At 45.1% G+C, this 18365-nt stretch overlaps 1 protein-coding gene and 1 long non-coding RNA gene across 8 annotated transcripts in view; one reads left to right on the top strand and one right to left on the bottom strand.

Annotated features, from left to right (window-relative positions):
• The window catches only part of Pbx1 (PBX homeobox 1), a 333904-nt gene that overhangs the window by 81638 nt on the left and 233901 nt on the right, over positions 1–18365 (top strand). The gene's annotated exons all lie outside the window — the stretch shown is intronic.
• Positions 6313–12977, bottom strand: LOC123459710. Its single transcript, XR_006636468.1, has 3 exons — positions 12691–12977; positions 12446–12489; positions 6313–6585 (listed from the first exon to the last, which is right to left on the bottom strand). It is a non-coding gene; the product is annotated as an uncharacterized LOC123459710 (long non-coding RNA).

The raw sequence follows: 18365 nt of genomic DNA, 5'->3' as shown, positions 1-18365 counted from the left end.
ACACAGAACAATAATCTTTTTTTTTTTTTTTTAATTCCCAGAGATCATTGTTTCTAAGATGGAATGACAATTATGGGGATGGGTGGGGTACACAAAGCCCTGTTAAAATCAGAAGGGAAAGCACTGTGGAGTTGATTGAGGCTTGAATTTTGGACTTTAAAATAATGGCATCAGGGCTACGCTATGGCTCAGTCAGTAAGGTTCTTACTGCACCAGGATGAGGGCTCGAGTTTAGATCTGCAGCATACAAGCCAGGCACGGCAGTACACGCTTGTATCCCATTTCTCAGGTCGTGGAGACAGCAGGATCTCTGAGGCTCTGTGAGCTCTGGGTTCAGTGAAATCTTCTGACTCAATAAGTAAGGTGGAAAGCAATTGAGGAAAACACCTGACTGATTTCTTGTTTCCACATGCAAGCACACGCGTGTGTACATACCCATACACACATGTGCTCATGATCATACATAACCCCCCCCCACACACACATGTACTAATGAACTTAGTGAGAGCTTCCTGGATGGCTTCTGGAGATCCTGATGGGTCAGTGGGTTGATTTAGACATGTGACAGTATGAAGAGGGGCAGAAGGAGTCAAACAGGGGTAGCACTGGCTTCAGACATGGCCTCACTTTTAAGTCCTGTTAAGAACCTTCATGTTTTGGCTTCTCCAGTAAGGATGATGGCAATACCGACATGTTTCCCAGAGGAAGTAGGTCTCCAGTTGGGAATGGTCAGTTTTGGCCACTGTAAAATTGCTCCCCTGGGCAGATTATAAACAGTACAGCACCACAGAAGTGAAAGGCTGGGTGCACTTACTCTGGACAATTGCTTGTGTCTTAAAGCAAACAGAGGTACAGTGTTTTGGGCAAGTCAATGTTGATAGTTTCAACCTTCCTGTCAGAGGAGGGACCAGAACCTTTCCAGTTTTCAAAGCTACAACCCCTCCAGGAGAAACCACGTCCAGGGCTACTTCTCATCCTCTGGGCTGCGAGGCCCAGCTCTCTCGCAGCTCCTGCTGCTTAGTCGCCATCCCAGGGCGCTCAGAAGAAAGCTTGGAGCAGCATGGCTCTAAAATCGAACACCACTTCCTCCGCCAGTTATGTCATCTCTCTGACAGTCACATTCATGGTCATCTGCCACTGTAGAGTTGCAATACTGATCATGGTATTTTGCTTGGCGGTTTTAGGAAAGGAGGAAAGGGAGAAAAAAAAAAAAAAGAGAGAAGAGGAGAGGACACCAAAGGAGAGGTCAGGAGATCTGTAGGGGGAAGGAGAGGAGAGGTAGAGACATGAGAGTGTGATCCATTTATCTGGTATTCAAGGAGCCCAGCCATTTCCCAGGTGGTACCAAGGAAACTAGATGAAGCCTAGAGGCCTAAACTAAGACACCAAGCAGTTAAAGGCCTTCTCTCTGCTCTAGACTTGCTTTTTTAGATGCCCTCCCCCTTGGCTATGTCTGGAAATGAGCTGCCTTTTGGCCCTGGGGCCACAGGCCCACCCACTCTCTGTGTGACTGCCGGAGTCTTGATTGCCAACCACAGCAGTTGGTGGCATGCAGCCATAGTTCAGAAGTCACTGAGTCAAACCAAAACAGTCAGTCTGGCCTGACTCAGTGACTTCTCCTGAACTGCTTACTGGAGAGAGGCAGGCAGGGACAGTGGCCAGCCTAAAGGGCAACTTCCAGGCCTACGTGCCTTCCCTCGTATTCCTTCTTCCTGCGGATTTGAAGAATTCCAGCCTTTACTCAGAGGCAGAGGACAGCAAGGAAGGAGGTTTTTCTCACCTACCAGATTTCAAAGCCTCTGTGTGGTCCCAGGACCTATGATTTTGCATCTTTTCCATGACACGTATCACAAGCATGGATTGATTTCACATGGTCATGATGGCTTTGGGCATTCAGCTAACACCCTTCCTTTAAGGAAGTTAAGAACACTTGATAAACTTTAAGCCTTTGATCTTCACAAAATACCTCTGGAAAACTGAGATCTAGGGAGGTAAGAAATTTGATTAATTATGTAGCACGCTTCATGCATTCTATTTTTATTTCTCTCTTGTTGTCTTGAAAACAAAAGTAATTTCAGCACACATATTGGTGATATTCCACTTTCATGTGATCAGCCCCATTACTATTCTTTTTATTTCCATCACACTTGTTTTCAGTGGCATTTCCAACACTATCTCTTCAGAGGAAAGCATGAGGAATTAATCACAACCCAGTCACAACTCAAGGAACCAAGCATAGGCCAAGTTGCTGTTGAGGAGAATCATTCACACAAGGTGGGCTTGGCTTGCTACAAGATTGTGACAATACAAAATTGAACTAAAAGCAATACAAATATGACTCCCGGCTCCATTAACTGGCTCTCTCCTACGACATTCTCCCTTAGATCCCAGTCCAGGCCATTCAGGGTATGTCTCCATTTTCCCATGGAGTAGTCTCCAAGTGTGTCTCAGTGGTTGCTCAGGTGATAGAGACCTTTAAAGAGTGATGCTGCATCCTATCAGAGCATTTCCTAAGCTTTGTGGGCTTGTGTTGAGCTCTGAAGCCTTGTCCCGTGTAGTCTTTGTAGACAGCAAGTGTTCAATGTGCATGTGTTCCAAGGGATTGGGTGTCTGCGTCAGAGCGAGTGAAGATATTTACTAGCAGCTGGGACTTAGTGAAGATGTGCCGTTCAACCCCACAGGAAAATAGGCATGCTCAGATGGTGACAGATAACCGAAGCAACCTGTACCTTCAAGCAGCAGACATTCTACCTGCAGAAACACAGCCCACAAACACTCTGTGCCATGCTCAAACTGTCAATATTGGGATGATTCTATGGTAATAGGCCACCCCTGACTCATTTCCCAGCCTGGTTGCTGCAGATGGAAAGACAGAGAGGCAGCTGTCTGGGAGATGGAGGTGATGCTTCGTGCTGAGAGAAAGTACCAAAGCAACTGATTGATGTATTGTAAACTGGGAGGTCCAGATGAAGCTGCATTCTGGGGCATCGGTATATTTTACCGGGAGCCTCCTGGGCATTAATTTTGCCGTTAATTTTGTTATTAGAGACCTAGCCAAACAAAGGGAGGTGGTGAAGCTCGAGGCTGGTTTAACCTTGATGAAACAGTGATTTCACCAAGGCTGATGTTCCCCATCTATCTTCATCCATCAAGGCACCGCTGAAATATGCTAATGAAACCCGAAGATAGGAACACGGAGCAGTGAAATGGGGCGTTGCAGACGCTCTCTGTACCCCCGTGACAGGGTGATGCCACTAACTGTCCAGATTTAGTACAGGAATGAGAGCAATACTGATGGCGGACTGTGGAGAAAGAAAGAGTGTCGGTTGGGTTCTACCTCACAGAATGGACGGGTAAGGTTCATAGATATCTACTCCAGAATGGGCTGGAAAGTCTCTGTGTTGGTGAAAGGGTAAGTTCCCTTGACAGCCCATTTGAGAACCAGGTCTATGGCATAGTGAACACCAGCAAGTATTTTTGTGTATAAATCCCAGCATGTGACCTCCTGTTTTGTACCAAATGAAGTTATGTGTCACCATGTCACTTTGCCTCACTGTGTATGCTTTTAAAGGATAAATGAGCTAAATACCTTATTTGCTTACTTATTTTTTTAAGTTAATTATTTTCATGGAGAGAGACAGAAAGAGAGAGAAGGAGAGGGAGAATGGGTGCACCAGGGCTTCTAGCTGCTGCAAACAAACTACAGATGCATGTGCCACTTTGTGCTTCTGATTTTATGGGTACTGGGGAGTCCAACCTGGTCATTAGGCTTTGTAGGCAAGTGCCTTAACCACTAAGCAAGCTTTCCAGTCCTGTTTGTTTATTTTTAAAGCTACAACCTATTGAACACTTATTATGTGCTAGGCACACTACCAAGTTTCTATGAAGGAGTGACATTATAGCATATATTTTATAGACTGAGTTTGAGAAGTTAAATTGATAGCTGTAGTCACAAAGTTAGTAAGAGTCCCAGTTGGGATTCAAACCCATGTCCATCTGACACCAAAGATTTGATACGGACTGAACTGCCACAGACTTGTGAGGGCTTTTATGTCGAGGGCAGCGGAGACCCTTGATGACTGTTGGGAATGGCGTGATGCACTTCTGTGTGCATTGCTTGCATCACTTTCACTTTAATCTTAGTATTCCTTTCGTAGTTCTTTCCTAAACAGTAAACTCTGGGCGGCACCAAGTTCTTCTTTCTAGACCCCCAAGTGCTGTCCCACTTCTGTGTGGAGTACATGCTGCTTTTAGTGCTCCTGGTTGAAAAAACCTGGCCAGCAGTTCCCAGGTTTTCATATATTAGATGACAGCCATTGGGTTTTGTATTTGTCGCCTTAAGTTAATCCTGTCAGAATCACAATAAAATATCTGTCGCTTTAAATTTATTGGCAGATATGCTTTTGTTTCTTACTACTTTACTGACTTCACTCTATCTCATTTATATCTGACCACCTGGAGGAAAAGGTAAATAATAAATGAAATTTCATTCTTATTTACTTAATGGCTTCTTTAGACAAGGCCATGGCAGGAGCTGTGTGCGAAGCTTAATGATTCCAGGTCCTAGGCAATTTCTTCTTCTCTCTCTTTTATTAATTATGAGCCTTAGTACATGGACATATTGCATATTGATCATATTCCCATGGGGTTATACTCTTGTTTTTTGTTTTTATTGAATGACTTAAAAATTCAGATTTAAATTATTTATTTACTTTTATTATTTAGTTATTTATGAGAGAGAGAGAGAGAGGGAAAGAGAGGGAGAGAGAGAGGGCACAATAGGACCTCCAGCCACTGCAAATGAATTCCAGGTGCATGCACTATCTTGTACATCTGGCTTATATGGATCCTGGGGAATCAAACCTGGGTCCTTTGGCTTTGCAGGCAAGTGTCTTAACCACTAGACCATCTTCCCAGCCCAGGTAATACTCTTTATGTACCATCTTCCACCCTGTTCCACCAAGGGCCTCCTCAATGGGGCTCTTGGTATTCACTGTGGGGTCATGCATGCACCAGTAACTAGACAGTTTTATCTAAGGCAGCCCATCCCACTTTGTAAGACGCAGAACGTGAAGTTGGAAATGGTCTTGAGTAAGTCAGACATAAGTATTCCGAAATCTAAAAAGAGTTTGTCAGCTTGTTTTCCCTCATGGTGATAAAGGCAGAAGTTAAAACAAGGAAAGGAAGGTGTATATAAAGAAATCTAGAAATAAGACAGTAAGTAACATACTTACGCTCACAGAAACTGGTTCACAGTGAACACTGCCATCTTGGCCTTGAAGTCTCTAATGCCATTTCTGAAGCAAGCTTGCGCTTTGTGGCCTCTATACCATTAGTAAAGGGTTAATAAATAACTGAAGGCTTCTCCCGTTGGATGCCATGCAGGTCAGCGTATCTTGCCAAAAGGTACCATCAGCCAGAGGGATCAGTCAGGCTCTCCGTCTGGCAGATCTGTCTCTCTCAGCTGCTCCTCCTCCACTTTCTAGTCTTGGAGTTCATGTACAGTAAATCTTTCTCTTAATAAAGTCGTTTTTCAAATCTGACTTTGGACGAGGGACTGCTTCTTCTCCAAGTGCAACAGCTGTTAAACATGGCGCCTTGGGCACAGAGTATATCTCTTTGTTTAGTTTTGGGGTTTTTAATATGAGCAGAGACATGAAGGAGTGGGAGGACTCTATCGATTTCTTTCTAACCATGAGGCAGCCACTGGCTTTGGAAATGAGGCTTCCATCTTTGAAAGGCTTCTGGCCTTCCCTTAAGGATGAAGCCTATTGTCCCTTAATAGGCAGTGCAGGGTGCCCCTTATTTTGGAGAGATCTGAATTGTGGAGCCCGAGGTGTCAGCCAGTCAAGGCCCAGACCTTTGGCCCTGGTCTGTCCCGGCTGCGTGGAGCAGGTATTTCCACGCTTTTGCTCTTTCGGCCTTCTGCCACCGTCTCTGTTCCCAATGCACTGGGGAGCATTAACTCCCTGCAGGGGGAAAAACGTTCACAAAAGAAATGAATTATGCATATGGAATTCATTTTCTTGATGAATAGAGAATCTGAACAAACTCCATTGCTGTTTGATTTTAGGCTCGAGAAGAAGGGGGGGGGTTAGGCCTAAGGAGGATAGTGGGGCGATAAAAAAAATTCAGAGCATACGAAGTGGGAGAAAAACGATGGCAGGAGGACATGGGACGGGATATTAGAGACAAAGTAAGTGCCTCTTTAGCTCAGTTTATGACCCATTATTCATGCCTTCACCCCCCCACACACAAACACACACACACACTCACTCACAAATACATACCTCACTCTCAATTAATGTGCACATTTGTCGCTGGGAAATTGGAAGCAGTGGCAAGATTCTGCTGGGGAGAAACGATGGCACTGCAGCAACGTGGTCTTCCTAGGTGAGAGTTCTGAGATGATTTCTGAGTTCTCTTTATGGAGAATAACTGTAGGTGCTTCAGATTTGGAGGCAGGAGTTTTGTGTTGGGAAGACACTGCGTTTGGAAGTAGAAGGCTTAGGTCCAAACTCCAGGACGCACAGGTGGTGGGACCTTGGACGGGTTGCTTGTCTTTCTCAGCCTAGGTGACCTCATCTGTAAATGGGGATTGTGACAACTGTCTTGTGAAAACATCCCAAGGATGAAATTAAAGTGCTTGACAAGTAACACAAAATGTGAATCCAAAAGGATTTATTTCATTTCATGTCTCACTTTTATCTGTGCCTTCTTATTTTTGATTGCCTTATTTATTTATTTATTTATTTATTTATTTATTTATTTATTTATTTATTTATTTGAGAGCGACAGACACAGAGAGAAAGACAGATAGAGGGAGAGAGAGAGAATGGGCGCGCCAGGGCTTCCAGCCTCTGCAAACGAACTCCAGACGCGTGCGCCCCCTTGTGCATCTGGCTAACGTGGGACCTGGGGAACCGAGCCTCGAACCGGGGTCCTTAGGCTTCACAGGCAAGCGCCTAACCGCTAAGCCATCTCTCCAGCCCATTGATTGCCTTTTAAATGTCTACAGGAACCAGAGTTTCTTTTAGAGCAGAAGGAGGAAGGAAAAGTTGATTCAGGAGCAGTGAGATGGTTAACATAACAAAGATATAAACAAACAAAAAATCCTTCTGTAATCTTCCTTTCCTCTATATGATAAAAGTCATTTAAAATCATCAATCTGGTACATTTGAATATTTTTATTTATTTCTCTTCCGTTTTTTTTTTTTTTTTTTTTTTTTATTAAGAACATACTTTCTATGGCTACATCCTGTGTTGGTACCATCATTTCCCTCCTCCTTGACCCCATTCCGCTGGGGACCCTCCTCAGTGGGGTTCCTGGTGTTCCCCATGGGGTCGTGGGTTATGTGTTGTGGGACAGCAGTCAGTTATTGGAAGGGGTACATTTGACAGATATCATGAGTAGATTGGTAGTTGTTGCATAACTAGATTGATCAACAGTAGGGAAGACTAACATTGTCAGGCACTTAAGCAGCTAGCTGGAAGGGGAGGGGTCAAGTTCTTCAGCAGTGCCGTCTCCGGTCAGTTCTCTGTGAGTAGATAACCTCCCACTTGTCCTAATGCAGGCACGTCGAATGTAACTCTGGGTCACCCAAAAAAGACCCGAAAGTAGGAAGAGTATTAGAAACGGGTTTAGTAGATGTAGGAGGCAGGTAAGAGAGGGTACTGTGGAGGGTGATTATGATCCAGGATAGAGAAGGAAAAGTTTCAAAAGCTACGTACTTCATTATATAATGGAAACTAAGAAATGTTCATTTATTTAAAGCAATCCATCCATGTAATATAAAATACATATATTTAAAAATGAGGGGCTGGAGAGATGGCTTAGTGGTTACACACTTGCCTGTGAAGCCTAAGGACCCGAGTTCGAGGCTCAATTCCTCAGGACCCATGTTAGCCAGATGCACAAGGGGGCGCATGCATCTGGTGTTCATTTGCAGTGGCTGGAGGCACTGGCACGCCCATTTTCTCTCTGCCTCTTTCTGTCTATGCCTGTCGTCCTCAAATAAATAAATAAAAATAAAAACAAAATTTAAAAAATGAAACTAATGCTTATCTTGTGATTTAGGAAAGCAAGGTGAAATAAGTTGTATGTAGCTTTGGACCATGGTAAATAGCATTCAAAGTGAAATTGACCCTCCTTAGCCTATCTCTCCCTACATTGTGAGTAGCTCTGACTATAACCCTTCACAGTGAGTAAGTGTGAGTGAATTAGATAATTCCAGAAAATTATGAAGGCCCAGCACCAGATAGAGGTGACCTCTCTTCCACCTGCCAAGGACCAGTGGATGCTTCAAAGCAGGAAATATGTCCAAAATGGCCTCTTGCACCATACCACTTTCCCTTCTGTCTTGCTTCTGGGCTGGAGAGATGGCTTAGCAGTTAAGGCACTTGCCTGAAAAGCCAAAGGACCTAAGTTCAATTCCCCAGGACCCATATAAGCTAGATGCACCACATGTGGCACGTGGTCTGGAGTTCATCTGTAGCAGCTGGAGACCCTGGTGTGCCCATCTTTCTTGCTTCTGCATGGAAACAGGGCTTGAGGACACTAAGTCTTCCTGGGAGATAAGAGATGGATTCACACACTCATGCACATTGGATAAGAATATGTTCTTGCTTGGGGAGGGGCACGGTTTTACTCTGGCCTCACACCTGTCTCTTGCTTCTGCCCCAGCTTCCCAAGTGCTTGGATTACAATTATGAGCTATCCTGCCTGGCTCGAGAGTTTTTTTCTCTCTCTTTTATAGTCTTGGGGGACTCAAATCCCATTTGAGGCTTAACAGTTGAGCAAGTCCAACCACTTCTATGTTTCTTTGTTTTTCTCCCCACCCGACCTCAGTTCCAGTTCCTGCGCTTTCCTACCAAGGAGTACTCCTTTCATTCCTCCCCCTTACTGGCAGAGAGGACTTGCCCCAGATGAGGGGCTGCTTACTGTCCACAGCACCCATCAACATCATGTGCCCCACAGGGTGGTACTTTCAGAAATGTGGGCACCTCTGAACCCTGGGGTGGATGTGGACATCCCTAGCCCTGTCTTCCTGGTAGCAAGAGGGATCAGCCTGAGGGCTCTGGGCACCCACAACCCTGACTTCAAACCCTGCCACTGTATTTCATGGATTTATGGGTAAGAGTCTGATTTTAAGGAATGCTTGAAAACCAGTGGTGCAGAGAATAGACCAATACCTAGTATGAATTATTTATTTCTTTATTAAGATTTTCATGGTACCTTTTCTGTCAAAGCTCAGAACCCTTCAGATAGGTAGCAATTTAGTCTAGAGTTTGAAAACTGGAGCAGAGGATGCAGGAACTCAGGAAGGACGATTATAGAGAGAAAAACACAGAGAAGGGGGCAAGCCACCCTCCAGGTCCCAGAGGACCTCTAAAGTCAGAGGAGGAAAGCGAGCAAGTCCGAAGCTTGTAGCCAGGAAAGCAGCTCTGCCAGGAAGCTGCTGTGTGGGCTTACTTTCTGAGCCTTCCCTGTATGCTGGAGGTGACCTGGTGACCTGCCAAGCCCCTCCTAGCATGATCTTCCCCTTGGGCTGCCTAGTATTCGCCTAACCCTCCCCTGACTTGTTGGGGCAGTAAAAATGGCAGTAAAAATGTTTTTAAAATGTTATGCATAAACCTTTCAATAACAAGTATATTTGGTACAGAGTGGTTTTTCAACCCTGGCTGCACATTAAAATCACCTGGGGAACTTTTACAAAATACCACTAACACTTGGGCTCTACCTGGGAACAATGAAATCAGAGTCTCTAGGGGCTGGGACTCAGCATCTGTGTTTTCTCAGAGCAGACCCGCTGATTGGGTTATGTACCTGGGTGGTGAAATACCGCTCTGCGGGCCCTGGGGAGGGTGATGAGAGGAGGTGAGGTTGAGAATGTCCAAAGAAAGGTAAGAAAAGGCTTATGACTAAGGGTGGGATTGGAAGGACTGTTTCCGGTAAGCAGAGGGAGAGGGAATTTGAAGCTATGCTTTGGGGCTGCCAAGCCATAGGCTATTCCTTCTTATAGTCCTTATAGGCCATTTGGCTTACATTGATCCTTTCTCACAAGGTTGGAGGCTGGAAAACTTTAGCATGTTGCAGCATCCTTTGGACACTTCCTCCCTACCTGGCTTCTGTCAGAACATTGACCATCTGCCAGGCATGCTATGATATACAGACGACATGCTTTGGATAGTTTAAGTTGCACAAAGGTTGATGTTTGCTCCCCGTTCTAAGGAGGTGGAAACTGAGGCCCGAGAGAGGATGAATCATTTGCCAGGAGTGCTCAAAGTTGTAAATAGTGCAGGGATGAAATGAAGTCTTCTCACTGCACTCCCTGCCTCAGAAAGGGGTCCTGTCAGCCAGCGCTGCGCGTCCCTCTGGGAAAGCCCTTGCTTGGCTTCTGTGTTTCTCCGGGATGAGATGGTAGGAGGAAAGAAAGCTGCTTGGCCTGTGGTTACCTTGGAGACTGAGCAAGCCTCGGGGCAAGCTTGCACTTAGAACTGGGCCAAAAGAAATAAAATGGTAGGATAGCCAAATGTGGATAGATTGGGAAACGAGCTTTTTGTGTAAGCCTTGGAGGTCACTGACAGCACTCTCTGCCTCTTTTCATTTTCATGTGTCATCGTTGGGTCCTTGATGAGCTCCTGGGTTCATCTTCAGGTGGCTTGTTCTAGAATGTACAGGAATGTGCTAGGATGTGGTCTCACTGGCCTTCCGATCTAATTCGCTCCTCTCATATAACTGCACTCTTAATCACTCCACCTCTGCCCTTCCTGAACAAGGGCATGATGTGTGCAGCTCTTTCTCTTAGCAAAGTGTAATGTGACCATGTTTTTGAACTTAAACCAAAACTAGTCTTTGAAATGTAGAACACTTCTACCGCCCTTTTATTAATGGGCAGTTTTCATTTTGGGATTGCAGTGCTGAGGTGCCAGCCCATGTGCGTCCATGCCAACAGGGAAGGTGCTAAGCGTTTTCGGATGTGGATACACCTTTTGTTAGGAGTCTCTAGGCTTTCAACTTGGGGCTTTTTTTTTTTTTTTTTTTTTTTTTTTGATGCGTCCACAAGGTGCCCAGCCTCCCCATGTTCTTGCAGGTGAAACAAACACAGGCGTCTTGTATCAGTTGTCCCTATCTGTGGCTTGCAGCCAGCAAGCACACTTGGCAGTGACCAAATTGTGTTCAAGGCCAAGGAGCATCCACTCTGTTGCCCTCTGCTTCCGTCACCCTTGCATCCCCATGGCAGACGCTGGACCCAGCTTGCAGCATGGATGTTTTGGCCCTCCGTGCCCTACCAGGGACGCCTGCTGGGTGTGCCCTGTGTCTGCAGTCTTTGCCTCTAGGGACTCCTGCCAGTGCTGGTTCATAAAATGAAGATGGCCTTCCTGCCCCTGCTCGCCAGCACGTTACCAGCCCAGGGGTTCTTTGCTTGAGAAGTCCTTGACCAAAGAACACCACAACCCTTTAGCTTTGCCCGCCAAGTTCCTCTCTGTGAGAACGATGGACGAAGGGTGCCACCTTCCAGGGAAGGGGCCGGGGAGAAACCCTCACCTCTGGCGTGGGGCTCTGCTGGAGGTATTAAGGGAAATGTAGCCACAGGAGTCAGCCTCAGGCTTCACACTGTGACTAACCACAGGGTGTGGGCACAGGGGGAGGGGGCGGTTTGGGAGCCCCCAGTCTCCTGCGTAAGAGGAGGCAAGGGTGGTGTGTTTTCTTGGCTCCTGTGGATAGAGGAGTTTTTCTCTTAGAAGAAAAGGCAATCACGATTTAGTCTGGAGATAGCTCCTCCCTTCTTTCTACACTGTGTGGGAGAAAAGATCATTGCAGGCTCCATGACCTTCCTTGCCAGGTAAAGCTGCCTCTTAACCTATCTTTGTCTCTTGACAACTGGTAGTTGGAGACTGGCCTGTGCTGCCCACCACATGCCCGCCGAAGGCCTTGCTTTCGTCGATGTAGCTCACACTGCTGCCCTGTGCTCTGTCTAATACAAGCTGCTCGAATTTTCACTGTCTGCCTCCTCTCCTTCCACCCCCATGTCCAAGAAAAACAACAACAAAACCCCCTGGGGGGGGGGGGGAAACAAACAGAAAAACAAGGACTATAAGCAGGAGCATTTCTGTTCCCTCCCCAGCATCTCTGCTCTCTTTCTCTCTACTTCCCTCCTTCCAGGTTTCCCTGTAGTAACCATACAGGAGTCATCTAGTTAGTGATTGGAGGTGAGAGAATGATGGTTGCTTTGAAAATTTACCAAAAAAAAAAAAAAAAACCAACAAAAACAAAACCAACAAGCAAGCAAGCATATAAACAAACAAAAAACCATAAAAGCAGCCTCTTAAGAGAGAGCATCAAGAGGAAGTGTGTGTGTGGGGGGGGGTGGGGGGGACCTCCAAGCATTGCGGGGCTCCGCATGACTCCCCTCCCACCCCAGCATCCTTGCGACTGACTTACCACTGCCAAGGAAGGTGATGAATTTGGTTTCCGCCAACGTTAACCTGATAAATGAAATTTGTATGTTAAAACAATAATGATTTAATTGTATTTTCTTTCCTTTCCATTCTCACTTCCGTCGTCAACCTCGCCCGCCCCCACCCCAGCTTGAGGGAAGGGGTGGCGAAGGCTGTGGGAGGAGGAGGAGGAGGAGGAGGCTTTGCAAGCTGTCGGTTTGCATTGTGCGGACGGGGAAAGGTCTCTACCTGGCTCATTTTGTCCCCTTTGCTTAGGCTGTCACCGCTGACAGTCCTCATGTTTATTTCATCTCGCGCGGTGGCTGTCTCGTTTCCCTACCCTCCGATGTCATTAACGCACAGAGAGCGGCCCCTGCAGTGTTGAGCCTGATGAATTCCGCTGTGGCTGCTCTGCTCCCCACCTCGTTACCAAAGCTCAAGGTGTCAAATTAAACCCAGCCTAGAGAGAGAGAGAGAAAGTGCGGGAGAGAACCGAGAGCAGGGAAGGAGGGAGGTGTGCACAACACATGAAACAACTCTCCCAACAGTTGGAGGAGGGAAGAGAAGAAGGGAGGAGAGCGCAACCGAGGGCGTCCCTCCAGAGGTGGCTTCCTGCGGACGGACACATCCATCCACTCTCTGCAGGCTAACGCGCAGCGCTCCCAGGAGGACCTAATGGCCTGGGCCCCACCCAGTTGGTTTTTGTGCCTTGGCCTTGGCGGTGGCTTGTTATCTTTTTCTCCTTGCCTGGTTGATTTATTCTCATGGTTTATGCAGATTGGGTGCCTTGCAAAGAGTCCCTGAGACCGCGGGAGAGCAATCGCGGTTGAGGGAGGGAGTGCGTGCCTGCACGCGTGCGTGCGCCCGCGCATGCGTGCAAGGAAAAGTGGTGGCCACGTGTGAATGCCTGTTTCGGTGGTTCTGAGCTGCTGCAGACAATCCGCTAATCGAAATGGTGCAAAATGGGAATCGTGACAGAAAAATTGAATAGTCTCTGGGGGTGGGGGAGCTTCCTGGCAGATTTCTCTACCCCCACAGAACCCCAACTTGGGAGATGATTTACATCATCTCTTACACGTTTATGAAGCTCTTTCCTACAGAAGCGTTCTTACCATTTTATCTGCGGAGCGTTTTTTTTTTTTTTTGTGGGGGGGGATGCCCATTATAGAGTTGCTCCATTTTACAGATGGGGAAGGTGAGGAATAAGGATGTTAACACACTTACTCAAGTAGATCGAGCTTAGAAGGGACCTGCATTTCAGGTCGTCTGCTTGTTTACATAGTCTGATGACTTGTCCCTAGTGCTAAGCACTAGATTTTAAGAGTGGAGATGGTGTTGGTAATATCGGATATGGATTTATAGAGATGGAAGTAATTTGTACATAGTGAAATGGGTAGATCTGAAATACAGTGTTGAATTTTTTTTTCCAGGTGATTGTACACATATAATTTGCAGTTAAGACATAAAGTCTTCCACCATCCTAACAGAGTATCCTTTGGCCTGTTGCACTTCAATCCACAGACATCTTCAATCCACAGACATCTCCCATATGCATACAAAGCCGTTGTTCTGATTTTTAGTGTCTTACATTAATTTTTCCCATTTAACCAATCTTTAAGTAGAAGCAAGCATTACTTTGCCTGTCTCTGTGACCAAACACCTAACAGGAAGTAATTTAAAGGAGGAAGAATTTTCAGCCCATCAGGGTGGGGAAGGTCTGGCAGTGGGAGCAGCTTGTAGCCATCCAATGTGATGGCAGGAGCATTAAGCTGCTTGTCATATCTTGGCAGACCAGGAAGCAGAGAGACTGGGGCTGGAAGTGTGATTGGGTTATAAATCTGAAAACCTACCCTCTCAATGACCCATTTCCTGCAGGCAGACCCCATCCCTAAAAGGTTCCACAACCTCCATGGACAGTGCCTTTTAGGGACCATGTATTCAAGTCGTGAGCCTCTGGAAACATTGGCATTTAAAGCATCACATAAAGTCTAGTACTGTGCTGTTTCTTGAGATTTGCCCATGGCATTTCCATCTTAATAAATTTTGTTCTGTATTAGTTTTTTTTTTTAATTTTTTTTTATTTATTTATTTGAGAGCGACAGACACAGAGAGAAAGACAGATAGAGGGAGAGAGAGAGAATGGGCGCGCCAGGGCTTCCAGCCACTGCAAACGAACTCCAGACGCGTGCACCCCCTTGTGCATCTGGCTAACGTGGGACCTGGGGAACCGAGCCTCGAACCGGGGTCCTTAGGCTTCACAGGCAAGCGCTTAACCACTAAGCCATCTCTCCAGCCCTGTATTAGTTTTTTTTAATTGTCATATGGGTATTCTATGAGTATAACGTGTTTTGTTTAACCTCATATGTGTGTGTGTGTGTGTGTGTGTGTGTGTGTATCTTTGTTATAATTTGGTGTTTAAGACACAGAGTTTCAAAAAAGTGGCTGGCATTGGGTGTCACTCAGCTCTGTCTCCACTGAATTCAGTGCTGGGGCATTCTCCACCACAAGGGCAGATGAGTACAACTACAGGGTTAACAAGGCTTTCTGGGCACAGCTCTGCAACCTCAGGTCATGAATTAGGACTGATCTTCTTTTTGCTTCCAGTTCATTCTGCAATTCATTGTCCTTTGCTACTGCATTTCCCTCCCTTTTGAGGCAGTCTTGTTGATTCTTTCATTTAAAAATTCTGCTCATCTTTCCTAGGATTAAAATAGAATTTATTTTTCATGCAATTTACGCTACTTCCTTTCCAAATAATACAGCCAATTCAAGGGTAGAGACATCACTGGCAGAAATATTATAAACATAATGATTTCAGGGAGGAATGTAGCCATAATATTCCATTTCACAGATGGAGACAATCTGGAAAACTGTCACTCCACTAAGATTTTTTTTTTTCTTGCCACTTAAGAGGCATAAGAAAATCCAGGTTCTCTGACTTATAATCCAGTGTGTTAACCTGAATGAAGAAGATACAAGGAGTGTGTGTATGTGTGCACGCATATGCAAGTGTGTGCATGTGTGTGTGTATTCATGTTCATGTGTGAGTGCCAGCCTGTGTATACTTTTTTGTTGTTGTTTTTTGAGGCAGGGTTTCACTCTAGCTCTAGCTGGAATTCACTATGTAGTCTAAAGGTTGGCCTTGGACACATGGTGATCCTCCTACCTCTGTCTCCTGAGTGCTGGGATTAAAGGCGTGTACTGTGTTTTCAGGGTCCCTGAGAGTTGCCACTTATATTGACAGAAGAAGTCTAGTCCTTAGTACTCTGGTTAGAGTTGATAACATGACAGACCATCAGTCCTCAGACTTCCTTGGTTCAAAATATGCTGTGTCATGTGTTTATCCCCTCACTGCTGATCACAATAGAGCCGGAATGGGAGCAGGAGGGATTTGAAAGATGGGGACAGGAGAAATGCTGGAGCTAAAATTCAGTCTTCCAACTTTTCCTGGTGCTGTTTGTATTTCCTAAAGATCCAAAGCTGGCAGAAGGCTGAGGCGATGCTCGGTGGGCAAGAGCATGGCCATGGGAGCCCGAGAGCCCGAGGAGGTCTTACTGCCCCAAGTTCAGTTTCTCAGCACCTACATGAACAGCTGGGCCGTGAACTATAATCTCAGTACTGTAGGAAGTGGAGGCCAGAAACTGGTCTGAGAGTGGAAATTTGGAGGCAACTTTAGTATCCTTATTTTCTTCTTCACTGTCACATACATAAAATTCTTGAAAAGAAGTCCAGTCAGGAAACATTTCAGGGCTTTGAAGCAAAGACTCAGCTGTTGTCTGTCAACTGAAGAATGAAAGTATTTAACTACATCTTAGCATTCACTTATTCATTTGGCAACATTATTAAACTTGATATAGGAAAAACCACATTAGTCCTTGGCTGTCAGGTGGAAAATGGTGTGTGGTACACGTACCCACAGAAAGGATGGGGTGATGTGAAAGAGTCCTTAGCAGGGCCTTGGTAGGTCAGAGATGGCACTCCTTGATCTGGAAATAAAGTGCTTTTAAGGAAGAGGAGTCACTTGATAATTCAGCATAGCTCCTCTGCTAGTCTCTGATATTTTAGCTTACCACCTTCTTCAGGTCTGTACCCGTGGGAGTGTGGTCTTTTGTGGGTAGTAGAGAGGCCCCCTGTTCAGTGAGTAGAGATGGATAAGGAGTGTGGCTGGGTGTTCTAGTAATGTTATCAAGACAATATAACTATTTCCGATACTGACCAGTTTTCTTGTTATGATGAGCTAATGCTTGTGTTTGCTGGTGTAGAGCTCTAGTTTTTGTTTTGTTTGGTTGTGCTGGGCCCTAGGTATGTGAATCATTATATGCAATGGTGCCAAGTAGCTTCGCAAAATCTTGGCATATCTGATTTTACATGGCATGATTATAAGTTGGTTTTGCAATGAAACTACTATACTTATTAAGATAAAGTATGGTATGAGGGTTTGATGCAGATCTTTTATGACATGTGAGGCCATGGCTGTCTTTAGGGCCAGCAGATATGTAGAATAAGAGGGAATGCAGCAATTCAAAACACTTTCACTGTTGGGGATCATAGAGAGATAATTATCAATTTAAGTGTGGGTAGAAAATGAAATTAACCCAGTATATTCTTTTCTTTAAATTATATTTTATATTTTATGTATTATTTGAGAAAAGGAGAGAGACAGAAAGAGGTGACATATAGAGAATGGGTGCACTAGGGCCTCTAATGAACTCCAGGCACATGTGCCACCTTGTGCATCTGTCTTATGTGGGTACTGGGGAATTGAACCTGGGCCCTTAGGCTTTGTAGTCAAGTGCCTTAATGGCTAGGCCACCTCTCCAGCTCTAACCCAGTATATTCTCTCTCTCTCTTTCTTTCTTTCTTTTTCAAGCTCAGACTGACCTGGAATTCACTCTATAGTCTCAGGGTGACCTCAAAGTCATGGTAGTCCTCCTACCTCTGCCTCCCAAGTACTGGGATTAAAGGCATACACCATCACACCCGGCCCTAACTCAGTACATTCTTTGAAAATGTTAGAAATTATATCTTTAAGAGGTCAAAGTGAGACATTTTCTTTATCTGATTAATTGACCAGAAATTGGGTTCTTTAATGTAATGAATTACTCTTGGGTGGTCTGTTGTTCTAACTATTCAGTGATAAAACATCACAAAAATATTGATCTAGTGTATTTGTAATTATGTAACTTTGGTCAACAAGTTGAGGCTAGTGTGGAAATCTCAGATTCAAAGTTCCTGTGTCCTGACGAGATCTCAGTTATATGTGCATAGTTGCTAGAATCAAGGATCTTTTTCGGGTAAACCATAATTCAAAAGGAGAACAATACATGTTTGGGAATTTTTGTCTTACTGTATCTGCCTGTTAGAACTTGAGTTCTTCTAATGAATTTGACCTATATTTTCCGGAGTCAGAAAGTTAAGAAAGTAATCCCGTGCCTCCCACCTGAGGCGTCTTAGATCATCAGTCTGCCTTTCACTTTGACCTTGTTCCCGTGCTTGAAACAGAGAGCACTTTCTGGCTGCGTCACGAGTGAGTAGGCTCCCAACACTGCATGGGACCACCACACATCTATTTCTCTCATCCTGGACACACTAGGAGCAGTAAACGGTCTGGCATTTGGCTGCAATGTGGCACACCCTTTGATGTCACTAGAAGATTTGCCATGCCAATTTAAGATAGAATGATGGACACAGGAGAAATGAGGGGAAAAGAACCTTACTGTGAAATAAAAAGAAATATGGACATAAAAATTCTGTGCTGCGTAGGAAATACATATAATAGGACCACTTATGTGTGAGGTTTTTAGAGATCAGCTGATGTGCTGTCAGCCCATTCTAATATATCAGTGTCATTATATGTAACATATATAATACAGATAAACGCACATCACACATACACGTATATATGTATCATATAATACCAAGCA

The sequence above is a fragment of the Jaculus jaculus genome, chromosome 1 (genome assembly GCF_020740685.1).
Source record: "Jaculus jaculus isolate mJacJac1 chromosome 1, mJacJac1.mat.Y.cur, whole genome shotgun sequence".
Classification (NCBI taxonomy): domain Eukaryota; kingdom Metazoa; phylum Chordata; class Mammalia; order Rodentia; family Dipodidae; genus Jaculus; species Jaculus jaculus.
The sequence above is the reverse complement of the archived record's forward strand: the minus strand, read 5'-3'. Positions and strand labels throughout refer to the sequence as shown.